Here is a 27,186-nt window from a genome sequence, read left to right on the forward strand (position 1 = left end):
GAGCATGCGCACTACGTTCGGCGCGGGAACGCGCCTAATTTAAATGATCCACGCCCCCTATGGGATCATTTTAATTGCACGCTCTTACGCGGGTATTTTTCAGGTGCGCCCACGCAATTTACGGAGCTACTGCTCCGTGAATCAAGCGTAGCGCAGGAAATTTACGGAGGCGCAGCGGCAAAACGGTACACTGCGCCTCCGTAAGAAATGGGCAAATGTACCTGAATCTACCCCAATAATGTTTTCTTTTCCTTGCACGTGATTGGGTATTCTTTGCTTTAACTTATTTACTGTCCTGGAGCAACTGCACTTGCAGACTGCACAGTCTATTTGCCTTAGTAAATCAACCTCTCAATGAGAACAGCAACATGTATACTCAAATGCTACTACATACGTTTTCTGACCTAAATGATATTCAGCAGCCATTTAATAACTGTGGGTGCATCAACTACCACAACATATATACAAACTATATTATATTGTTTCTTACTGAACTCTGTAGGGATGGCTAACATTTTACAAAATTAATTTCTAAGTTAAAAATAGTCTTTTAAATACTTTAAGGTAAACAAATGAAAGTGATAATCTTAAAAAGGATCTTGAGTGGCCCATTAAAAACTAACAGACCCAACTACTCTTTGTGAATCCCACAGCTTTCTCTGAGAACTTCTACTCAGATCGTCTAGCCAATCCGAGCGGAAGTGGAAGCGGGTACCCATCAAAATTATGTACCCCCCCCCCCAAAAAAAATAGTTTCCAAAGGTGTTAAAGGAGGGGGGGGGGCGGAATTTCCCCTTTTGGGGAAAGTTCTGTTTTTTACTTTGGCCAAAATAAAGATCAGAGGAGAAGGCTATGGGCTAATGTAATATGGAACTGCATCTGAGATATTGACAATATATTGGGCAAAAAAAAAAAATTACATAAATGCTGTATTTTGTCACTATCAACGTTTTTTTTTTTTTTTTTTCTGAGTCCCTTGCAACAGTTTTTTTACTAGTTGGCCCTGTCAATTGATTCATTTAATTTACCCTTTCTGTAACAGACTGACAACACAGTTTTTGGCAATGCAATTTCTACCATGGTGCACCAAGTGGACAGAGTAGTTGTAGATGGACTAATCATTTTAGATGGACTTTAAAGGGGAGTTCCACTCATTTTTAATGTTTATTAAAAGTCAGCAGCTACAAAAAGTGTAGCTGCTGGCTTTTAATAAACATACACTCACCTGCTCCATGTTCCAGCGACGCGCCGGCCGGGGCTCCGCTCCTCTCCCCCCCTCTCCGGCCGGCGTCTTCATTCTAAGTATGGGCACCCGGCTGTGACAGCTTTCGGCTTCAGGGCCGGGCACCCACTGCGCATGCGCAAGTGGCGCTGCGCCATCCGATTGGACAGGCGATCGCCTGGGACCTGTCACGTGTCCCAGGTGATCGCCTACAGGGAGGGGCTGCCAAAAGGCGATTAGATTATTCGTCTTTGCACCCCCCCTCGGCTGAAGGAGGAAGTGGGACAGGAAGTCCCACTCCTCCTGAAGCCCCCACTCCCCCCCCCAAAAAAATTACATGTGGCATGTAAGGGGGCGAGGAGTGGATTAAGCGGAAGTTCCATTTTTGGGTGGAACTCCGCTTTAAGTAAGTGACAAAGAAAACGTAATTGCGAGCTAAACCTTTTTATCAGTTATACCAACATTTTTATTTTTGAATAGAAGGTTTAAACTGGGGATGCACCGATATAATGTTTTTAACACTGAGTACGAGTACTGCAACTTTTTTTTCAAGTACTCACGATACCAATTACTGATACCTATCGAGGAACAGATAGGGGGGAAGTGGGTGGGGATGGGAGGGTCATTGGGAGACATAGGCGGAGAAGTGACAGCTGGTGGAGGGCAGAAGGATAAAACACAGGGAGGGTACAGTACAGAGGGTTAGGAGGGCGCAGTACAGGGTGGGTAGGAGTGCACAGTACAGTGGGTTAGGAGGGCACAGTACAGAGGGTTAGGAGGGCACAGTACAGGGACAGGGCCAGATTAAGAACATCATGGGCCTGGTGCTGAGGATTTTGGTGGGGCCTTTTAGGCTGCATTCACACCTCCGCGACAAGTAACGCCGCGTATGCGGCGTATTTTGCCGCGAATAGTGTAACTTTTTTTTTACAAATCCTTCCTATTGCTTTGTATGGCCGAACGCCAATGCCGCCTGAAAAAAAGGGTCCGGGACTTTTTTTCATGCCGCAGGTGTACGGCGTCTATGAGATGTGAACCATCTCATAGACAGCAATGGGAATTCTCCCCTCCAGCGGCACGAGCGGCCGGCGTCGGGCGTTTTGTCGCGGAGGTGTGAATGGGGTGTAATAAATAATAAATAAATGCGTGGGAATGACATGAACGCAGCCCAGCCAAGGCAAGTGACCAAAGGCACAGAACCCAGAAGGAAGACCGGGTGAAGATGGAAGTGTCCAGGCCCCGCCTGATTCATCGCAGCGCAGCACTGGAGGGCTCAGTCTGAAAATGTAAGTGTACACTAATGTGCTAATATGCTGTGCATACTTGTACGTTGTGGCATAACCTACCCCAGGGCCTCTAAAAAGTAGTAATGTCAGGAAAGTTTACTACCGCTTTATTATCACAGGATCCCAGGAGCCTCTCATGGGGCCCCCTACTGACCCGGTGGACGGTGGCCCTTGGGCAGTGCCTAAGTGCACAGTTGCCAACATTTAAAAAATATTTTCAGGGCCACTTTTTTATATAAGTGCTATATTTAGAGTAGCTGAGATCCCCGATGTTCCTCTATACATCATAGTAGTAATCACAAAATTAAATGAGTACTAATAATGGGGCAGAACAAATATGAGAACTGATATTTCCTTTAGTTGAACTAACAAAAGTGTGTCTATTCTAGAGCTGGTAACATTGAGGATATTCAGTATAATTTTAAAGAACTGTTTTTGTGGGTAAGCGACATAGGGGAGGAGTATGGACGGTATATAAGTGGGAAGTATGTGCAGGTGAGGGAGAAGAATGTGGAGGGTCTAACAGTGGGCACTATGTACAGGAGAGGAGTACAAAGGGTACGGAAAAAAGCTCTATGTACAGGAGAGGAGTGTGAAGGGTATGACAATGGGCAGTATGTACAGGAAGAGTGAGGGGGTATGACAGAGGGTAGTACGTACCAGAGAGAAGTGTGGAGGGTATGATGGGGCAGTATGTACAGGAGAGGAGTGTGGAGGGTATGACAGTGGGCAGTATGTACAGGAGAGGAATGTAGACGGTATGATAGTGGGCTCTATGTATAGGAGAGGAGTGTGGAGGGTATGACAGTGAACACTATGTATAGGAGAGGAGTGTGGAGGGTATGACAGTGGGCACTATGTATAGGAGAGGAGTGTGGAGGGTATGACAGTGAGCAGTATGTACAGGAGAGGAGTGTGGAGGGTGCGACAGTGGGCACTAAGTACAGGAGAGAAGTGTATGACAGCAGGCACTATGTACAGGAGAGGAGTGTGTAGGGTATGACAGTGGGTACTTTGTATAGGATAGAAGTGTGGAGAGTATGACAGTGGGCACTATGTACAGGAGAGGAGTGTGGAGAGTATGACAGTGAGCACTATGTACAGGAGTGGAAGGATATTTAGGGACTGAGTAGTGGTTAAGCGGGTCATACATGGATTGAAATTACGCCAATTAATCAAAAATACCTCATGGAGTGGGATGGTACCGTATGCCAGACAGTATCTGCATCATTTATGTTTTGTATAATGTATATTCATGTAATATTCGAGATAATAATAATTTTTTGTATATGCTGAATCTATTTTTGTAATAAATTGATATAATTTTTTATACATTTTTGAAACTCTTTTTTTTGTGTTGCCTATACAATCCCACTCCATGAGGTATTTTCGATTAATTTCTAGTACTATGGGATGATGGCAACCACATGCTATCATATGTGAGTTGGTCTTTTTTCTCCTTTTTCCCGAAATTACGCCAATTATGCAGAGACCAGCCATAGTCAATCTATGTATGGGCTAGCTGGTTTTACACAAGTCAATCTATTAATCAACTTGAGTACAACCAGCCTGATCATTGTATGCACTGGCAGAACACAATAACACTGCAGGAGTGATTCCCCCATCCACAGGTCAGCAGGTAAGAGGGTGTGTGGGGACAGGCTGGGGAGAGATACTAGTCAGTGGCTGGGTAGGCACTGGTAGTATCAGAGCCAGATACACACAGGTTACATACGCCACGATCGTTAGAGCGAGAACAATAATTCTAGTACTAGACCTCCTCTGTAACTCTAAACATGTAACCTAAAAAAATTTAAAGCATCGCTTAGGATACCAAAAAAAATTGTGCTAACTTAACTAACTAACTGTTTTTTTAATGAATGAAACATTTTTTTCCAAAAAAACATGTTTGAAAAATTGCTGCGCAAATACCATGCTAGAGCCGCACAATTAATCGTTAAAAAATCGTGATCTCGATTCAACCCCCCTGACGATCTCCAATGCAGAGTTTGCTGATTCTTTCATATAACAAGTGGAGAGACTTTCAGCTGTCAAAAGAAAATATCTGGGCAGTCTGCCAAGTTTTTAACAGGAAACATTGTAACTGACACTTCCTTCTTAGATCAAAGGGATACACTTCTGTGTGTAAAGAACAAATCTGGGCAGTCTGCGAAGTTTGTAAACAAAATTAAACATTGTAACTAACATTGTAACTAAATTTAACCACTTAAAGTCCAACACTTGTTTCTTAAGTTAAAAAGCAATATTATTTGCTAGAAAATTACTTGGAACTGCCAAACATTATATATATTTTAGCAGAGACTCTAGGGAATACAAAGGCTATTGCTGCAATATTTTATGTCACACTGCATTTGCTCATTTCAATGAATAATAAAAACCATAAAAACAAAACAGTGAAGTTAGCCCATTTTTTTTTTTTTGCTTTAATGTGAAAGATGATGTTACGCCGCAACAATCGTGAGAGAATCGTGATCTATCTTCTAAGCAAAAAAATTGCAATTCTCATTTTAGCCAGAATCGTGCAGCTCTATACCGTGCAACATAAAAAGTGCAAAGACCACCATAGAGTAATTTTCTAGCAAAAAACAAATGATGATTTTTACATGTAGTAGAGAAGTGTCAGAATTGGCCTGGGTGGCAAGGGGTTAATTACCATGAGTAATATACAAATAATTATTATAAGCACTGTGATCCTATCAGTCTGCTGCAGTGTGTCAGCTTGTATTTATATTGGCCGCTCTGAATGTAGCTTCTGACAGGCTGTGCAAGCAGGCCCGTATCTCCGGAACCATAAATGATAGCCGTCCCATATTTTAACCAGTTGTGGGGTAGGTCTTCCCATGCCTACCCCCAAATGTGGGGTTTCTGTGACCTCTGGTCATCGAGCTACAACCCCCCAAATTCGATCTTAAAAAAAAAAAAATTCTTAAAAAAAAAAAAATTTTTTTTTTTTTTTTTTTTTTTTTTTTGGGGCAAATGGGCCTATCTTGAGAAAGGGGCCTGGAGCTGCAGCTCCATCAGCCCCATTGTTAATCCGGCCCTGTACAGGGAGGGTAGGAGGGCACAGTACAGGGAGGGTAGGAGGGCACAGTACAGAGGGTTAGGAGGGCACAGTACAGGGAGGGTAGGAGGGCAAAGTACAGGGGGGTAGGAGGGCACAGTACAGGGGTTTAGGAGGGCACAGTAAGGGAGTTAGGAGGGCACCATACAGGAGGTTAGGAGGGAACAGTACAGGGAGTTAGGAGGGCACAGTAAGGGAGTTAGGAGGGCACAGTAAGGGAGTTAGGAGGGCACAGTAAGGGAGTTAGGAGGACATGGTACAGGGGGTTAGGAGGGCACAGTAAGGGGGGTAGGAGGGCACAGTACAGGGGTCACTGCTGGAAGATCTCTGTTTACCATCCCTGCAATGTACACAGCTTGAAGATAGGCCATAGGCGTGCGCAGCCTACTGCATTAGGGTGTGCACCCCAAAGCTGTGACTGGTGGGTAAGCCAAATCGTGTTTACAGTGGGAGGGACTTAAAGGGGCAGAGCTAAATAAAGCAAAGGCCTTCCTGTACCCATAAAGTATTCTTCATTCCTCCGATCGGTGGTTTTCACACTGATGCAGTGGAGCATGGGTACAGTGTAGTGTACCCACAGTTTTCATGTTAGTTTGCTACACTTTGCCATAGACTTCTATTATGTCCCATGGTTTTGGTGAGCTTTCTGAAACCTAAAATTGAAAGCGCAGTTTTGGTGCGCTTTTTAGAAAGCACCTTAAAACCACGAGACATAACGAAGGTCTATGTCAAAGCGCAACTAACCCCTCACAAAAAAAAAAATGCACACTGCACTGCACCCATGGTGCGCAAAAACCGCACCACATATACCTCTATATGTTCACTTTACCTGTCAGACGGTCATAATGTTATGGCTGAGTGGCATACAGTGCAGTGATTCACAGGTATTATAGCTGTAAGGCTGTAGACACAGTTTTTGAGGAGTAGTAACAGTATAGCAGAAGTTCACCTTATTACAGACATACCGTTAGATATTTCTTTATCTTTCCAGAAAAAAATCTGAGCACAATTTTTTAATGATGCCAGCTGCATGCCAGCCCTCCGCCCCTGATGGAATTACATTCGATCTGAGCACAGCCACTCTCAGCACAGCTCTGCCCCCAGGATTTACTGAGAGCATATTACTCTACCAGCCAAGGCTGCCAGTGGCTGTGGGTGGCAGCGACAGGGACTATCATCTTAGTATCAGCAAATGCAGTCCAGCCATCACCTGTGCCCCAAAAATTAAGAAAAAGTTCCATGGAGGATGGCACCGCCACTTGGGGCCAGGCCCCGTAAAATGGGGTTAACTTATTGTTGTTTACTCTATTGATTGATTGATTGATTTATTGTATTTGTAATGCGCCAAATACTGACCCGTCAGGGAAGCGTCTAAGCGCAGAAGACATACCTGTAAATAGATAAATCAAGTCAGGGAAAGAAAATAGAAGGAAAAGAAAAAAGGAGAGCACAAAAAAGCAAACTACCAAGGAACAACAGGGAAAACTAACGTGACTCAGCCTGCTTTTCCCTCAAAAAACCAAGTTTTTATCCTTTTACGAAAGGCCATAATGGAGGGGAGAGACCGGATAGAAACAGGGAGACTATTCCATAGGGCCGTTGCTCTCAATGTAGGCAGTGTGTGTCAGGGCACAGTGGGCCCCCTTTCCCTTGGGTCCTGTGTGCCCCCCACACACTGTACACTTGAGGTGCTTCAGAACTGGGCTTTTTTTTACCTATAAAATATACTTTTATTGCTGTGCCACAAGCAAGAGTCTCAAAGATACATATAAACCTCACCACAATCATTGAAAAAAAAAAAGAAGCTTCCATTACGTTTTTTGTCTATGTCTATTTCACACGCCGAAAAAAGAGCTAACGCTTTGTCTGAGCTTACCCTAAAAAAGAACTTAAATAAAATATGGATTTCTTAGCAACCAGCAACTGTTAAAACAATGAACACTTTCTATGAAGTGTATAAAAGAATACAATTCTGCATTCTGTGATTCAATGAATTTAAATAAATGACCCAACAGTTGCACTCATATGTATGTACACACCATAAAACAGATAAAATAAGCAAAATGTTGGGCTGTCATTACTGTATTGTGATAATAAAATCAATTTGCAAATAAACAGATGTTTAAACAATGAAAGTGCATTCATGTAATCCACAAACCTTAATGATAATTAACCCTTTCATGACTAAGCCTATTTCTGACATTTGGGGCCAGATCCACGAAGCAGTTACGCTGGTGTATCTATTGATATGCCGCGTAACTGCTAGGTTGCTCCGGCGTATCTTTGTTTTGTATCCACAAAACAAGATACCCCTGAAGCTGGGCTAGATCCGACTGGCGTACGTCTTAGGTGGCGCTTCCGTCGATTTCCGCATCGAGTATGCAAATTAGCTAGATACGCGAATCCTCAAACGTACGTCCGGCCGGCGCATTTTTTTACGTCGTTTCAGTAAGGCTTTTTTCGGCGTAATGTTACCCCTGCTATATGAGGCGTAGCCAATGTTAAGTATGGACGTCGGGCCAGTGTCAAATTTTCCGTTGTGTACGTCGTTTGCGTAAAACGTTCGCGAATAGGGCTTTGCGTAGAATGACGTTCACGTCGAAAGCATTGGCTTGTTGCGGGTTAATTTGGAGCATGCGCACTGGGATACCCCCACGGACGGCGCATGCGCCATTCAGAAAAAACTTAATTTACGTTGGGTCAAGACGTATTAACATAAAACACGCCCCCATCTCATCCATTTGAATTGCGCGCCCTTACGCCGACACAGTTACACTTACGCTGCCGTAACTTATGGCGCAAATTCTTTGTGGATACGGGAAATACGCTGTAAGTTACGGCGGCGTAGTGTATCTGAGATACACTACGCCGGACGTAAAGAAGCGCAACGCTACGTGGATCTGGCCCTTGGTGTTTACAAGTTAAAATCCATATTTTTTGCTAGAAAATTACGTAGAACCCCCTAACATTATATATATTTTTTAGCAGAGAATCTAGAGAATAAAATGGTGATTGTTACAATATTTTATTGTAACACGGTATTTGTGCAGCAGTGTTTTAAAGTCAACTTTTTGGGAAAAAGACACTTTCACGAATTTAAAAAAAAATTTAAAAGTAAAGTTAGCCCATTTTTTTTGTATGGATACCAAACATGTCATGCTTTATAATTGCACTCGTGGAATGGCCAAAAACTACAGTACCTAAAAATCTCCATAGGCGATGCTTTAATTTTCAATGTCTAGAATTATTGCTCTCACTCTGACGATCGCGGTGATACCTCACATGTGTGATTTGAACACCGTTTACATATGCGGGCGCAACTTCCGTATGCGTTTTCTTTTAAAAATGTTTTTATTATTTATTTTATTTATTTTTATAATATAAAATTGTAAACATCCCTTGTGACAGTAATAGGTTGTGACAGGTACTCTTTATGGAGGGATCGGGGGTCTAAAAGACCCCCGATCCCTCCTTTGCACTTCAAAGTATTCAGATCGGCAAAAACTGCGATTCTGAATACTGTGTATTTTTTTAAACCATGATGTCACTTCCGTGTTTACACTGAAGAGACTGAATCAAAGCCGTTTGCAGCTTCGTTTCAGTCTCTCGCTGGGCACTGTTGGCGGCGGATCACGGATCGGGTTTCCTGGTGGGACGGGGGGCCCGGTAAGAGCGGCGGAAGCGGCCGGAGGGGGGAATTCCCCTCCTGCTCCTCTGGGATAACAACCGAGCGGCTTTTAGCCACATCGGTTGTTATCCCTGGAAAGCCAATCGCCGGCTCTAAAAAATGATACCGGGATGATGCCTGCAGCTGCGGGCATCATCCCGGTAAAACCCCCGAAAAGCCGAGGATGCATATGTGCGTACGCTCGGCGGCAAAGGGTTAAAGTGAAAAGGGAGATTCAAAACACCAAAAAGTCCTTGTTCTGAAAGAAAAATTGTGATGGTCTTCCAAATCAACTGTAGGTGTTAAACCTCGAGCTCCCCAGGAGAACGTTTGGGGCTGTACATCCACAGAAATGCCAAATTGGAAGCAGCAACTGTGTATTTGCAGCCCCTGTATGAATACGACTGCCTGCACAGGGATGCATCGAACAGGCAAATGTGGTCCACACAGGGCTGTATGCTGTAGTACACCCATATGAACAAAGTTATAATTAATCCCCTTTTTATGGTTTCTACCTTTCATATTTACATAGTTACATAGTTACATAGTTAGTCAGGTTGAAAAAAGACACAAGTCCATCCAGTTCAACCACAAAAAAATAAACAAACAAAATAAAAAACACAGTACAATCCCATACACCCAACTCCATACCCACAGTTGATCCAAAGGAAGGCAAAAAACCCCAGCAGAGCATAATGAAATTTGCTACAGAAGGGGAAAAAAATCCTTCCTGATCCCCCGAGAGGCAATCGGATTTACCCTGGATCAACAGTACCCTGGATAGTACTCAGTTATATTATGTACATTTAGGAAAGTATCCAGGCCTTTCTTAAAGCAATCTACTGAGCTGGCCAGAACCACCTCTGGAGGGAGTCTGTTCCACATTTTCACAGCTCTTACTGTGAAGAAACCTTTCTGTATTTGGAGATGAAATCTCTTTTCCTCTAGACGTAAAGAGTGCCCCCTTGTCCTCAGTGTTGACCGTAAAGTGAATAACTCAACACCAAGTTCACTATATGGACCCCTTATATATTTGTACATGTTGATAATATCCCCCCTAATTCTCCTCTTCTCAAGAGTGAATAGATTTAGTTCTTCTAATCTTTCCTCATAGCTGAGCTCCTCCATGCCTCTTATCAGTTTGGTTACCCTTCTCTGCCCTTTCTCCAGTTCCCCGATATCCTTTTTGAGAACTGGTTCCCAAAACTGAACAGCATATTCCAGATGAGGTCTTACTAATGATTTGTACAGGGGCAAAATGATCTCTCTCTCTCTGGAATCCATACCTCTCTTTATACAAGAAAGGACTTTGCTCGCTTTGGAAACCGCAGCTTGGCATTGCATGCCATGATTGAGCTTATGATCAACTAAAACCCCCAGATCCTTCTGCACTACAGATCCCCCCAGTTGTACTCCCCCTAGTATGTATGATGCATGCATATTCTTTATGTATAGGGAAAGCAGTGTGGCAAAAGTAAAAGCTGGAAAAAAAAATCTGATTTTTTTTCATAAGGTTCAAACTAGTGCTGCACCGATACCGGTATCGCTGGCGATAATAGGCATTTTCACGAGTATCGGTACTCGCCAAAATGCTATGATACCTGAAACTGATACAGGAAGTGACGTCAGCTTGGGAGTGGAATGCCTCCTCTTCCCCGCCGGCTGTCTCCTCTAGTCCAGGGCTGTCTTAATTCACGGGCCAACCTGGGCACTGCAGGATCTGTAGTGGTCCAATCACAAGGCATGGAGAGGACAGCCGGCGGGAATCAGGCCAGTACAACTTCAGCTCCAGCACAAGTAGCAGAGGTAAGAATATGCCCCGATCTAGGGGGGTATATTGGAGGGGTGTGCTCCCCCTTCAAAGCCCTCCACCACCCTTGACACTTGCCGGCAGTCTCCCATCCTTGCATGGCACACATCTTGAGCACAGGACTAAGAGCTCCTCCTCCCTATCCCATTCTCTTACAGCTATCATGTGCATAGTATATAGCTAGCTACTGCAACTCTGTTCCTACCATGGAATGTTACAGGTCAGAACTGCAACCAGTAGCTAGCTATACACTGTGCACATTGAAGCTGTAAGGGAATCGGATTTCAGCTCGAGTGTGTGCTGTGTGGGGAGCAGAAGCTTTGCCTATCTCATAGGTATGTGCACGGGGTGTACCGGGTGTGCCTAAGCATAACTCTCAACCTGAAGTTGCCAGCATTTGTCTTTATTAATGTGACAGGCAGGGGCACTTTAGCGTATTGTGGTATCTGGCACCAACCAGTCAGTGGCAGGTCTTGTAAGTTGTGAGGTGCGGTCTCCTTGGATCGGACTTGTTTTTCCAGCACATCCCAAAGATGCTTGATGAATTGAGATCTGGAGAATTTGGAGGTCAATCAACACTTCCAACTCGTTGTGTTCCTAAAAACATTCTTGAATCATTTTTGCAGTTTGACATTGTGCATTATCCTGCGTAAAGAGGCCACTGCCATTAGGGAATACTATTTCAATGAAGGGGTGTACTTGATCAGCAACAATCAGGGCCAGGTGGGGGGGGGAGGGGTGTTACATTGAGAGTGCCTACCTACAAGCTGGCAGAAGTACAAGGAAGAGGGGGAATTTTGTTTGGGGAGAATTTTGGTTTGCAAAGGGAATTTATGCTTGGGGGTAAACGTGCAGATTAGTGCTCAAAGTATTTTGGAGGGAAGGGAGGGGATCTTTGCTGACACATAATTTCTTATACACTTTGTGGAGGGGTGCCTTTTGACATCTTTGCCCTGAGCGCTGGGTGATCTTGTCCCAGCACTGGCAAAAATGTTTAGGTATGTGGTACGTGTCAAGTAATATCTACATGAATGGCAGGATCAAAGGTTTTCCAGCAGAACATTGCCCCAAGCATCACACTGCCTTTGCCGGCTTGCCTTCTTTCCATAGTGTATGCTGGTGCTATCTCTTCCCTTACACACACCCGGCTATCCACATATACACATAATGTGAAAGAAAACATGATTCCTCAGATCAGGTCACCTTCTTCCATTGCGAAATTAAATGTTATTCCTCAGACCATGTCACCTCCTTCCTTTGCGAAAGTAAACGTGATTCCTCAGACCAGGCCACCTTTTCCAATTTTCCATTGCGAAAGAAAACGTGATTCCTCAGACCAGGCCACCTTCTTCCAATGCAAAAGTAAACGTGATTTCTCAGACCAGGTCATCTTCTTCCATTGCAAAAGTAAACATGATTGCTCAGACAAGGCCACCTTCTTCCATTGCGAAAAAAACGTGATTCCTCAGACCAGGTCACCTTCTTCCATTGCGAAAAAAAAACGTGATTCCTCAGACCAGGTCACCTTCTTCCATTGTGAAAGTAAACGTGATTCCTCAGACCATGCCACCGTCTTCCATTGTGAAAGAAAGAGTGATTCCTCAGACCAGACCACCTTCTTCCATTGCGAAAGAAAGCGTGATTCCTCAGACAAGGCCACCTTCTTCCATTACGGAAAAAAAAACGTGATTCCTCAGACCAGGTCACCTTGTTCCATTCTGAAAGAAAATGTGATTCCTTAGACCAGGCCACCTTCTCCCATTGCGAAAGAAAACGTGATTCCTCAGACCAGGTCACCTTCTTCCATTGCGAAAAAAAGCATGATTCCTCAGACCAGGTCACCTTCTTCCATTGCGAAAGTAAACATGATTCCTCAGACCAGGCCACCTTGTTCCATTCCGAAAGAAAATGTGATTCCTTAGACCAGGCCACCTTCTTCCATTGCAAAAGAAAACGTGATTCCTTAGACCAGGTCACCTTCTTCCATTGCGAAAGAAAGCGTGATTCCTCAGACCAGGTCACCTTCTTCCATTGCGAAAGAAAACGTGATTCCTCAGACCAGGTCACCTTCTTCCATTGCGAAAGAAAGCATGATTCCTCAGACCAGGTCACCTTCTTCCATTGCGAAAGTAAACATGATTCCTCAGACCAGGCCACCTTGTTCCATTCCGAAAGAAAATGTGATTCCTTAGACCAGGCCACCTTCTTCCATTGCAAAAGAAAACGTGATTCCTTAGACCAGGTCACCTTCTTCCATTGCGAAAGAAAGCGTGATTCCTCAGACCAGGTCACCTTCTTCCATTGCAAAAGTAAACGTGATTCCTCAGACCAGGCCACCTTGTTCCATTCCGAAAGAAAATTAGATTCCTTAGACCAGGCCACCTTCTTCCATTGCGAAAGAAAACGTGATTCCTCAGACCAGGTCACCTTCTTCCATTGCGAAAGTAAACATGATTCCTCAGACCAGGCCACCTCCTTCCATTGCGAAAGAAAACGTAATTCCTCAGACCAGGCCACCTTCTTCCATTGCGAAAGAAAACGTGATTCCTCAGACCAGGCCACCTTCTTCCATTGCGAAAGAAAGCGTGATTCCTCAGACCAGCCCACCTTCTTTCATTGCGAAAGAAAACGTGATTCCTCAAAAACAGGCCACCTTCTTTCATTGCAAAAGAAAACGTGATTCCTCAGACCAGGCCACCTTCTTCCTTTGCTCCATCGTCCAGGTCTGATGTTCACATACCCATTGTAGGTGCTTTTGGCTGTGGACATGGGTCAGCATGGGTACTCTGACCAGACTGCATCTAAACAGCTCTATACACAACATACTATGATGCCCAATTTTTTCATCTTTCAACACATCAGCTTTAGGAACAATGGCCCGGATTCACAAAGCACTTACGCCAACGTAAATCACGTTACGCCGACGTAAGTGCAAATGTGCACCGGCGTATGTGTGCGCCAGAGTCACAAACCAATATACGCCTAAAAACTGGCCACCCTATGCCGACGTATCTTGCACACGCCGGCGTCGGGTGGGCGTAAATATGGGCTAGACGCATGTTGCTTCTCCCATTGATTGGGCATTCAAATATGCAAATGAGGGAAATACGGCGATTCACGAAGTGCGTGCGCCCGGCACATGCTACGCTGGGCGCGCGCAAGTTGTACGTCCGGTGCAAAGTTATGCCCCATAAAGGAGGTGCAACCCGGCAACAGACGTCCACAGGTCAGCTGAAGAGCAGCTGCAGCAGCACCGTTACGGACGAGCTGAGCAACCACACTTGCAGGACAACACATCTGTATGCCAACATGCCAGGGGCAGCCATGGTCATAGCACTACTGCGTCCACAGGCATGGAGGAGGGCACAGGAGAGGATATACCGAACGCGCATGAAAGTCTTTGGCATGGGGGAATCGGAGGTGTATCGCATCTTCAGATTCAGCCCTGATGCCATCCTGGAATTAGCCACAGCCCTGCATGATGAAATCACCAGCCAGACCGAACGCTCACATGCAGTGCAGCCACTGGTCAAGGTACTGGCAACACTGCATTTCCTCGCCAGTGGATCTTTCCAACGTACAAGTGGAGTCGTGTCTGGGATGTCACAATCCACCATGAGCAGATGCGTGCACCAGGTTGTCCCCGCAGTCCTCACATGCATGTCCCACCACATCATCAAACCGACCCATGAGCACCTGCGGCAGAAGGCAATGCAGGATTTCTACAGAATACCGGATTCCCATGCACCGTCAGGGCCATTGATTGCACACATGTGGCACACATGTTGCACTACGGCCCCCCCCCGTGCCACAGAGCACATATACCGTAATCGTAAGCAGTGGCATTCCATCAATGTACAGGTGATAGCCAATGCCCAATGCCTCATATGGCACGTCTGTGCCAAAAAAAACCTGGGGCCAGCCACGACAGCTACATATACTGTCAAAGCAACATCCCAACAGAATTCGAACAGAACGTGTACAGGGACAGCTGGCTGGTTGGTGAGTGACATGGGAGTCAGGCATGACTGTCCGACCCCATGATGCAGACATCACGAGGGGCACATGCACGGGTAACATCCTCCTGTCTTTTCCCTTCCAGGTGACTCGGCATATGCACTTGGGCCCCATTTCCTGACTCCATACCGGAATCCCCAAACCAGAGGCCAGAGAAGATACAATGCTGCACACATACGCACCCGTGCAGTGGTAAAGCGCACATTTGGCATCCTGAAGTCCCGTTTCCGATGCCTGGATAAGTCCGAGGGGGGGGGCCCTGTTGTAATCCCCAAACTTTGTGTGCCAGATCATCGGTGCATGTTGCGTGCTGCACAACTACGCCATGAGAAAGGGCCTGGAGATTGACATATGTGATTACCTGACCCCTGAACCACACAGTCCCCCCCTGCCCGAGGCTACCCCGTCTGCTGAAGGAACAGCAGTCAGGAGTTGCCTCGTGGAACGCATCTTTGCACGTTAAACACACACATTCATCATGGCACACGGACAATGCACGCATGCACACCACTGTGGTCCCTAGCTCACACACACCACATCCACCTCACATTGGTTTAGCCCAAGTCCACCGTGCGGGACTTGGGAGCAGCAACGCCACGCCAAGGCCCCAATGATGTTGCTGTCCATTCATACCACATTCACACGGTTGTGGGGATAACCTCTCCCTGACGATCCAAGGTGACACGCCTTGCTGGCAGGAATGTCACACACACATAAACACACTCACACACCAGTCACACTGTAGCATCACCGGGCAAAGCCTGCCCCTGAAAACTGGTGTCCAGTCACCACTTCTGCACTCCTGACCGTGTGCAGTGACTAAAAAAAAAAAAAAAATAGGCATCATGCCATTGTCCAACATGGCATGCCCTTACAGGAGGACGGCACATACATCTGTGCACGCCATACACAAAAAAAATAAAGCTCATACTCTGAGCTGAAATCGTTCAAAGGAGAGTCATTTGCCCTCTCGTGGGCCAGGCCTCGTGCCAAGGGTACGGCTCCTCAATTTTCTTGGAGACGACTCGGGTGGGGGGGGTGGGGCATCATGAGGAGGTACATCCCCTGGCCTGTCGCTCCTGGAGCTAATGGCAGATGTTGCCTGCATCCCTTCCAAGGCAATGGCAATGCGTGTCAGCACGCTGTTGGTCTCTGCCTGCATCTGCAGCTGCCGGGCGTTGGTCTGTCGCTGTAGGCGCCTGTTCTGGCGACCCTCCGTCTGGATGGCGGCAGTGTTGGCCTGCACAACCTCCGCCAGGCTTTTCACCTCTGCCAGGATCCCTGTTGCTGTGGCCTGCAGCTCCACAATAGCCACGGTGTGCCGGTCCTGGGTGACCTGAACGTCCCCACATCCCTGGTCCACAGATGTCGAGGGACCCCCTGCTACCATGTTGGTATGCATGGCATCGAGGATCTGGGCTTGGTCGCAGAGGCGTGTGGCCATGGCTGCGCAGTTCGCATTCACGTCCTGCAGGCAGTCCGATATGGCCTGGGTATGTGCAGCCTGTTGGGTGAGGCACTGCTGCATAGCGGCTGCAGTGCCCTGCAGAGCCACTGTGCACTCAGCCTGGGTCTTTGCTGAGGACCCAATAAAGGAGGCCAGGCTGTCAGCCACTCGGTGCAGGTCGCAGGCAATATCTGCCATGTGGCGCGTCTGCCGTGCCTGCTCCCTCTCCAGCCCTTCTTGGAGGGATCCGGCTACACGCCTAGTCTTGCCCAGAGCCTTCCTAGGGAAAGTAGCCGGTTGTGTCCATCTGGATGGGGTAGCCCTTGAGGGGGTTCCCCTGGACGGGGTAGCCCTTGAGGGGGTCAGGGGGGCCACCGTCTCAGAGGGACCGGCCAAGATGGAATCCTCTTCTATATAAACACACTCTTCCTGATGGATGTCCACCTGCTCCTCCTCAACGACCTCCAAACCAGATGTGACGTGGCTTGCCAGGGGGTCAGACTCTGGAAGAGGATGTTCCCTGGATGGCGTGGGTCGTCCAGCAGCAGAGGATGGCCCAGCTCCCGCCAGCACATCTGTGGATGACACAAAGCATTCACATGTTGGTGGACCCACACACTTGTCACATGTTCCCTTGCACCCCCTCACATGCTACACACTGGATGGGAAATTAAACACACTTACCTCTCCTCAAGTCCTGTTCACTGGAGTCAAAACCCTCCAGGCCCTCCACCTGCTCCTGCTCCAGGCAGCTGGCAATCACCTCCTCCTCAGCTGTCAGCTTGACAGAAGTAGATGGTCCGCCTCCCGTGCCCCTGAGGTGCCTTCTCACCTTGGCCAGCTTCTCCCTGACCCGCCATCTCATGTCATTTATCTTCTTTTGGACCTCCTTCCAGGTCCTGGTTTCATGCCCAAGGGTATTGAGCTCAAGGGTCACCCTCTGCAGGATCTCAACCTTCCTGGCCTGGCTGGTACTTCTGTTCTATGCGCCATGGAGGAAGGCATCATACTTGGAGATGGCAGAGGTCAGGATCGCCCTCTCAGCAGCAGAATTTTTTTTCTTCCTCCTCTCCCTCTCCCTGTCAATCTCAGCATCTGACATCTTGGCACAGATCACAAAAGTACGTCTGCACCACACAACAAGCGGGCGTACTTTTGCGCTGGATGGGTGTATGGTTGGGCGTACTTATGTTCTCGGCGTATGCCGGTTGGCCGGCATATCTTAGGCAGTTGCGCCGGCGTGGTTGTGATCATGCGCATAGGGGTGTTGTGCATGCGTCCACGTCACAGCGCATGCGTCGTTCATGATACGCCGGGCGTAAAACACTGCACCACGCTCGGACCATCATTTTCATGGGGTCACACCCACTTCCACCTACGCCGGCCTGCGCCTTCAAAACCTACGCCACACCGACGCAGTGTTGAGAGCAAGAGCTTGCTGAATGCGGTGCTTGCCTCTCCGCGATGCGTCGGCGTGGCGAACGGCATTTGCGCTACGGCGCCATAATGTGCGCCTGCTGTCTGTGAATTCGGGCCAACATGTTTACTTGCTGCCCAATATATCCCACTGACTCAGATGCCATTGTAAAGAGGTAATCAATGTTACTCACTTTACCTGTCAGTGGTCATAAAGTTATGACTGATCAATGTTATGTAGAATAAAAATTTCAATAATAAAGAGCAAGCATGTATTTGTAGAATTGACGTCTAAAACTATTGAGTATTACAACAATCCCTCTATATGTTCACTGAGAACACAGTGTAATGCGTCACCAGCCTCTTAATCACAGCCTGATTCATCTATCCTCAGGAAATACAATCATTGGGGATGTTTCAATAGCTGGAGTGTCCTATTTTATATCACATATACCTGTGTACTGTCTTCTGTTTCGCTTTGGAAGAATGTCTCTTTACTCTGAGATTTTGTCACATTGCACAACTTTGTACAAATTCTGTAACATTTTATATGCAATCTGTGTGAACTACCTTGAAATCAGGATTAATGGAGTGCAAGACAATAGCAAACTTTCATTCATGAACACAACATATACACAATCACGTGTGCATCTTCTGGTCTGTTTAAAGCAGAGGCTGGCTGAGTGGGAGTACAATGTATTCCTTTATCTCACTACTATTGAGTGGGTTGGATGACACTTCTGCTTTGTCTAGTAAGCACATAATAAATCGGGGCTGTAAGTTGGTTTTGGCAGCTGGTAATTCTTGATGTGTAGGTGCCGGGGAGGGAACGGGGCGCTGCTGACAATTAGCCCACCCTATACCTGCTTCGCCCTAACTTTAACTAAACCCCTAAAATACAACAATCAGAAAATGTATTGTATTTTCATAACAGTACGTGGCTAAATCTAATAATAAATGTATGCAGTGCATTCATTGTTTATTTTTTTCACTTACCTGCTTAACCACTTCAATACCAGCCACTTTCCCCCCTTCCTGCCCAGACCAATTTTCAGCTTTGAGCGCTGCTGCATTTTGAATGACAATTGTGCGGTCATGCAACACTACCTTAACTACTTAAGACCCGGACCAAAATGCAGGTAAAGGACCCGGACAGTTTTTGCGTTTCAGCACTGCGTCGCTTTAACTGACAATTGCGTAGTCGTGTGACGTGGCTCCCAAACAAAATTGGCGTCCTTTTTTCCCCACAAATAGAGCTTTCTTTTGGTGGTATTTGATCACCTCTGCGGTTTTTATTTTTTGCGCTATAAACAAAAATAAAGCGACAATTTTGAAAAAATTCAATATTTTTTCCTTTTTGCTATAATAAATATCCCCCAAAAATATATAAAAAAAACATTTTTTTTCCTCAGTTTAGGCCGATACATATTCTTCTACCTATTTTTTGTAAAAAAATCGCAATAAGCGCTTATCGATTGGTTTCGGCAAAATTTATAGGGCCAGATTCAGGTAGGGAGCGCGTATTTGTGTGAGGGCGTAGCGTATCCTATTTACGCTACGCCTCCGCAACTTTGACAGGCAAGTGCAGTATTTACAAAGCACTTGCTCCGTAAGTTGCGGCGGCTTAGCGTAAATAGGCCGGCGTAAGCCCACCTAATTCAAATGTGGAAGATGTGGGCGTGTTTTATGTAAATTTATTGTGACCCCACGTAAATGACGCTTTTTCCGAACGCCGCATGCGTCGTCCGTGAAAGTATCCCAGTACTCATGCTCCAAATGACACCGCAAAGACTCATTGGTTTCGACGTGAATGTAACTTACGCCCAGCCCCATTCACGGACGTTTTACGCAAACGACGTACACGACGGAAAATGCAACGCTGGCCCGACGTCCATACTTAACATTGGCTGCGCCTTCTATAGCAGGGGTAACTATACGCCGGAAAAAGCCTAACATAAACGACGTAATAAAATGCGCCGGGCAAACGTGCATTTTTTAATCGGCGTATCTACCTAATTTGCATATTCTATGCGTAAATATACGGAAGCGCCACCTAGCGGCCAGCGTAAAATTGCAACTAAGATAGGATCTTAGTCAAATCTATGCGTAACTGATTCTAAGAATCAGGCGCATAGATACGACGACGCACACTCAGAGATACGACGGCGTATCTGGAGATACGCCGTCGTATCTCCTACCTGAATCTGGCCCATAGTGTTTACAAAATAGGTAAGAGTTTTATTGCATTTTTATTAAAAAAACATTTTATACTCCTAATGTTGGCGATCAGCGTTTTTTTTCATGACCGCGACATTATGGCGGACACATCGGACAATTTTGACACATTTTGGGGACAATTGTCATTTTCACAGCAAAAAATGCTATAAAAATGCATTGTTTACTGTGAAAATGACAATTGCCGTTTGGGAGTTAACCACTAGGGGGCGCTAAAGGGGTTAAGTGTGACCGCATATGTGTTTCTAACTGTAGGGGGCGGGGCTGGACGTGTGACGTCATTGATTGTGTTTCCCTATATCAGGGAACACACGATCAATGACAGCGCCACAGTGAAGAACGGGGAAGCCAGCGGGACTCCATCGGTGATCGGGTCCACGTGCGCCCGCGACCCACGGCTGGGCACTTAAAGAGGACGTACAGGTACGTGCTTGTGCCCAGCTGTGCCATTCTGCCGACGTATATGTGCAGGAGGCGGTCCTTAAGTGGTTAATGAACATTTTATAATTTTTTCCCAACAAATAGAGCTTTCTTTTGGTGGTATTTGATCACCACTAGTGTTATTATTTTCCCTTCGTTTTTGTTACAAAATTTTGTAAATAAGTACGTTTTCTCATTCACTGATGGGCATTAATGAGGCAGTACTGATTGGCACCGATAGATGCCACTGGTGGGCCCTTATGGGCACTGATAGGTGGCACTGTTAGGCGGCACTGATTTGAAGGCACTGGCAGGCATCACTGATGGGCACTAAGTGGCATCCCTATTGGGCATTAATTGGCATACCTGGTGGTCCTGGGTGGGCTTTCTCAAGGGGGGCCTGCGCTGAAAAGACTGGGTTTAGGTCTGGGGGGAGCTGCAGCACAGGGATGTTTTTCACCATAGAATGCATTAAGGTGAAAAACCTTGAGTGTTTACCACCCCTTTCATATATTTGTCTGATTCCTCTGCCCCAGATCCTAATTTAAAATCCCCCCCAACCGTTTAACCATTTTCTCCCCCGACAGAACCATCTAGAGTCGGTCCGTGCGCGTCCTTTAATACCAGCTTATTTTTATTATAAGGATGAGATTTCCAAAACTATTCAAATTTTTCCAACCTACTGATAAATTGGTAGGTGACCAGCTGCTGCAGGCTTGGCTAAAAGCAGTGCGCACGTCCGGTGTTGCTGTTCTAGGGTCAGGTGGCCAAGCATTTATAGGGTTCATCGCCTGATTCTTTATAGAGCTTCCCTTGAAAAAACGGCCCATATATTGAGCACTGCTTCAAAAATAACTCAATTTAAAATGAATTAGCCAAACCTCGGATATACACCACATCTACCACTTTTATGGTTTTGTCGTAAATATATTTTTTTTTTAATAATATGGCTCTTTTTTTAGTCCCTACCTAAACAGTTTGTCTCATAACTGATAGAAATGTTTTATCTTTAATAGATTAAGCTTTGTTCACTGGCTGCATCACAGATTTGTAGACAGAACACCGTATTGTGTACAGAGACCACATTTTCTGCTAATCCATCCATGATTTTTGATAAGCGACTTCATATGCGGTGAGTGATACAAAGTGCACTGATAAATACACCCTTTTTATATGGCTAGGACAAGCCATTATTCATGTTCTCATATTGTACAGGGTAAGCTTCATTAAAGCAGTAGTACACCACAGTTAATAATAAAAAAAAAATCCCCTGCAAGACAATTGCATAATGTGGAAAATGGAGAAAAGGAAACTGCACTAAGACCCCTTTCACACTGGGGCGTTTTTCAGGCACTTTAGCGTTAAAAAAAAGTGCATGTAAAGTGCCTGAAAAAAGCTCCATCTGCAATTCCAATGTGAAAGCCGAGTGCTTCCACACTAAGGGCCCTTTCACACTGGGGCATTTTTCAAGCGCTTTAGCGTTAAAAAAAGCGCCTGTAAAACGCCTGAAAGAAGCTGCATCTGCAATCCCAATGTGAAAGCTCGAGTGCTTTCACACTAAAGCGCCTGAAAAACACCCCAGTGTGAAAGTGGTCTTAGCGTTAAAAAAAGCGCCTGAAAGAAGCTGCATCTGCAATCCCAATGTGAAACCCTGAGTGCTTTCACACTGAGGCGCTGAGCTGGCAGGGCGTCAAAAAAAGTCCTGCATGCAGCTTCTTTGCAGCGCTTTAGGAGCGGTTAATACACCGCTCCTAAAGCCCCCTTCCCATTGAGGAAGCTTTTTTTAACGCCAAAGCGCATGAAAAGCGCCTCAGTGTGAAAGGGGTCTTAGCAGCGCTTTACCAGCGTTTTTCGGGCGCTGGCAGTGTGAAAGGCCTCTGAAAGCACTTGGGCTTTCACATTGGGATTGCAGATGAGGCTTCTTTCAGGCGCTTTACAGGCTTTTTTTAAACGCCAAAGCGCCTAAAAAACGCCCGAAAAACGCCCCAGTGTGAAAGGGGTCTAAGGCACCTGGAAAACGCCCGAAAAATGCCCCAGTGTGAAAGGGGTCTTAGCGTTAAAAAAAGCGCCTGTAAAGCGCCTGAAAGAAGCTGCATCTGCAATCCCAATGTGAAAGCCCGAGTGCTTTCACACTGAGGCGCTGAGCTGGCAGGGCGTCAAAAAAAGTCCTGCAAGCAGCTTCTTTGCATCGCTTTATGAGCATTGAATACACCGCTCCTAAAGCCCCCTTCCCATTGAGGGAGCTTTTTTTAATGCCAAAGCACCTGGAAAACGCCCCAGTGTGAAAGGGGCCTTAAAGACACTAAAAAAAAATAACTGCAGAAGCGTATCACAGTTATTCAAATGGATTCATAATGTGCTAGTATGCAGACTTACCTTAGAAAAAATCACTCCAGCGCATTGACACTGCTGAGAGGGCTGACATCTTCCCCCGGTCTTCCTTCAGGGTTTGCGTCCTCCAGTTACATGAGCGTCCGGAAACGCAATGATGCATGTGCACGGGAGCCGCTGGTTTACGGCAAGGGCTCTAAAGGTGAGGCACTGTATGTCAGACCTTCAGAGTACATGCCCCGGTAACGTCACCAGCTGTATGCACTCTGAATATCTCTGAATATCTCCTAAACTGTGCAAGTTTAGGAGATATTCACAGTACCTACAACTAATCCTTACTATACGCTTGCCTGTGGGTGAAATTGATAGGACCAGGGCTATCTTTAAAATTGATTGGTCCCTGGAAAAAAAAATCTTGGGCACTCCCGAATTCCACTTATAAACTATTTTCGGGCAGTACAGGCTCAAGGGGCAGCTGCTTTGGGCCACACAACAAAGACTGGGCCCGTGGCAGCTTCCCCTTTTGCCCTGTTTTAAAGACGACACTGGGTAGGACAGACTTTACTGTCACTTTAAGAAGGAAATATCATGTACAGTACTGCCTGAGCTTCCAAATTACAATTGTATTTTAACATCAATACTGAGTTCCACATAGATTGTGCAGAGGGCAGAGCTGTGGGAGAGACCCAGTAGATCTACCTACTAAAGGCTGAGTGCAGAAAACGACAGGAGGGGGTTGGTAGAAGACCAGTCACTCTCCATTAGGAAGAAGAGCACCAATGACTAGTCCTTTGGCTGGGTTCAAATATGTGCGATTAGGCATGCATTTCCGACCCGCAGGTAAAATATGCTGGGGAATCTTGGGGAATTCCGCTAAGCAGTAGAAGCTATTTATTCCGAGTTCACACAAGTCCAAACTTTGGTTAAGGGCTTGCCAGACAATTTTTATTAACCACTTAAGGACATAAGGTGTTTTTCAGATTTGGTGTTTATAAGACTAAAACTGTTTTTTTTTTGCTAGAAAATTACTTAAAACCCCCAAACATTATATATATTTTTTTCTAACACCCTATAGAATAAAATGGCGGTAATGGAAATACTTTTTGTCACACCGTATTTGCGCAGCGGTCTTACAAGCGCACTTTTTTTGGAAAAAAATCACTTTTTTTAATAAAAAAATAAGACAACAATAAATTTGGCCCAATTTTTTATATATCGTCAAAGATAATGTTACGCCGAGTAAAATGATAACCAACATGTCACGCTTAAAAATTGCGCCCGCTCGTGGCATGGCGTCAAACTTTTAGCCTTAAAAATCTCCATAGGCGACGTTTAAAAAATTCTATAGGTTTCATTTTTTGAGCTACAGAGGAGGTCTAGGGCTAGAATTATTGCTCTCGCTCTAACGATCGCGGCGATACCTCACTTGTGTGGTTTGAACACCCTTTTCATATGCGGGCACTACTCGCGTATGCGTTCGCTTCTCGTCGGGACGGGGCGCTTTAAAAAAAAATTGGGGGGGGGGGGGTTCTTATTTATTTGTATTTATTTTATAATTTTTTACACTGAAATAAAAAAAATAAAAAATTTATCACTTTTATTCCTATTACAAGGAATGTAAACATCCCTTGTAATAGAAAAAAAGCATGACAGGTCCTCTTAAATATGAGATCTGGGGTCAAAAAGACCTCAGATCTCATATTTAGACTCGAATGCAAAAAAAAAATATGGAAATTTTGTCATTTGAAAAAATGACAACAAAAAAATTTCTCTTTAAGACACTGGGCAGGACTGACGTTTTGACGTCACTTCCGCCCAGCAATGCTATGGGGACGAGTGGGGGCCATCTTGCCCTCACTCGCATCCCCACACAGCAGCTGAAAGGACCCGATCGCTTCGGCCGCTACCGACGGCTCCGGTAAGTGGCGGAGGGCGCAGGAGAGCGGCGGGAGGGGGGCCCTCTCCCGCCACCGATAACGGCGATCTTGCGGCGAGTCCGACGCGGAGACAGCCATTATCGTTGACAGGACCGCTCACTGAAGAGATGGATATCTCGGTTGTGGCAGCAGCTGCTGCTGTTACCGAGATATCCATCTTTAAAAACATGACGTTTATATACAGTGTGCGGTCGTTAACCGGTTAACCCCGCTCAGCCTGTGGTTACAGCACTCTAGGTGCTAGGTCAGTGAGAGAGGCCTATCCGGTGGTTGCTGAATCCAGTGTGGAAACGTTTTTGTCCTCTGGATCTAAGATCATACCCATGATCCGCAAAGCAAGGTACCTGAATCCTCCCAACCCCTTCACCCCTCTAATAGGACTTGTTTAATAAAACCCTTGAAGAAGTGTTGGTGCGGACATTTGTAACTCTTCAAGAAGGACCCCTAGGACAAGAATGGTGAACAGTAGGGATGAGCTTTGAGTTCGAGTCGAACACATGCGAACGTTATTGGCCATTCGCGCCAAATTCGAGTGGCGCGTCACGGCCCATAATTCACTGCGGCATAGTAGGTGCATTGCTGGCTGATGATTGGCCAAGTATGCACTATGACCCGCATGCTTGGCCAATCACAGCGCCGTCTGTACAGAGAGACGTAATAGGCCAAAGCCAGGGTGACTTTGGCCAATTATGCCTCAGGGGATTTAGTACACCCCCACACTATTTAGGCAGCCTGGAAGTCGGCCTTGTGTAGTCTGTTTTCCGGCATGCTGAGAGATAGAGGGAGAGACAGTGTCATTTCATTTGAGTGCGATAGAGCAGGCAGGCGAGTCAGTTAGCTGCAGTTACAGTGTGTAGAGGATATATATGCATCCCAGGCATGGCCAATCCGCCCTATAGGCTAACTATGCAAGCCGCTTAGGGCCCCACAAAGCTGCAAATTACTAGAGGCCCCGCCTGGTGAGAAGTCATTTTCAGCCCCTCACACCCGCTTGTCAACTCCCTGGCTGCATGGGAGAAGAGGTAAGAAGTCAGCACACCCCGCTTCTCACTTTAATGTAAGATGTCATTTCCGACAGCAGCAGAACACCCCCTCCCCCCGCTTCAAATTTAATCTTTAATGTGACATGTTACTGTCGGCAGCGCCCCCCGCTTCTCAACTTAAATGTGACATGTCATTTTCGGCCGCAACCCACCCCCCCCCCCGGTTCTCAACTTTAATGTGACATGTCCTTTTGCTTAGGGCCCCAGGAAGGTCAGGATCGGCACTGATCCCAGGTGTTGTATATATATTTATACACTGTATTCAGTTTAGCTAGAATCGTTCCTGTTATTCTCTTCATAATATACTGACAGGCAGGCAGGTGATTGTGCTAGCTGCAGCATTTTCACTTAGTGTACTGTTTCTTTTGCACAGTGTGCACCTAAAGCTTAACTGAATTGCTGGTGTTCTCATACAAATACAGCCATACAAAATACAGCCAGGGACCTCCAGTATTCTCTTTTAGTGCACTCTGCACAGTGTGCACCTAAAGCTACCTGAATACAATTGCTGGTGTACTCATACTAATACCACAGGCAGGGATCTGCAGGTATTGTCAGTTAGTGTACTGTGTCTTTGCACATTGTGCACCTAAAGCTACCTGAATACAATTGCTGGTGTTACCATGCTAATACCACAGGCAGGGATCTGCAAGTATTTTCACTTAGTGTACTGTGTCTTTGCACAGTGTGCACCTAAAGCTACCTGACTACAGTGGGACAGAAAGTGAGGTGAAATCTTCTGAACAGGTGCACAGACAGCAAAATAAATGTTACAGGGGTGATAAATTCCCTATGTTTTCCAAAAAGCTTAGAAATATTGTTTTTGTCTGGAGCTACACTTTAAAAACGTACCAGTTCAAAATTACAAAAAGAGTCTACTTAAGTGGGTTGTAAAGGTAAAAATGTTTTCCCTAAATAGCTTCCTTTACCTTAGTGCAGTCTTCCTTCACTCACCTCATCCTTCGATTTTGCTTTTAAATGTCCTTATTTCTTCTGAGAAATCCTCACTTCCTGTTCTTCTGTCTGTAACTAAACACAGTAATACAAGGCTTCCTCCCTGGTGTGGAGAAAGTCTCTTGAGTAAGGTGACCACATTTTTTAAATGAAATCCGGGGACATATTTTTTCTTTACTAGTAATGGCGGTAATCAGCGACTCTCTGCCCGTCGCCGCCTGCTCACAGCCTCTTAAGTCTTAGGCCTCGTACACACGATAGGATCGCCAGAGTACAACGGTCTGAAGGACCGTTTTCATCGGTCCAAACCGATCGTGTG

General features: G+C 45.9%; 1 protein-coding gene across 2 annotated transcripts in view; it reads left to right on the plus strand.

The window, feature by feature from the left end:
* LOC120931431 (proto-oncogene Mas-like) overlaps positions 1 to 27,186 on the plus strand; it is a 56,559-nt gene that overhangs the window by 3,060 nt on the left and 26,313 nt on the right. Inside the window, exon 1 of one of the 2 annotated variants that reach the window (XM_040342859.1) lies at positions 383 to 711. The exons of the other annotated variant lie outside the window; for it this stretch is intronic. The gene's annotated coding sequence lies outside the window, so the exon portion shown is untranslated. Of the gene's footprint in view, positions 1 to 382; positions 712 to 27,186 lie in introns of those variants that run through there. 2 annotated transcript variants of the gene reach the window in all.

The sequence above is a fragment of the Rana temporaria genome, chromosome 3, assembly GCF_905171775.1.
Source record: "Rana temporaria chromosome 3, aRanTem1.1, whole genome shotgun sequence".
Taxonomy (NCBI): Eukaryota; Metazoa; Chordata; class Amphibia; order Anura; family Ranidae; genus Rana; species Rana temporaria.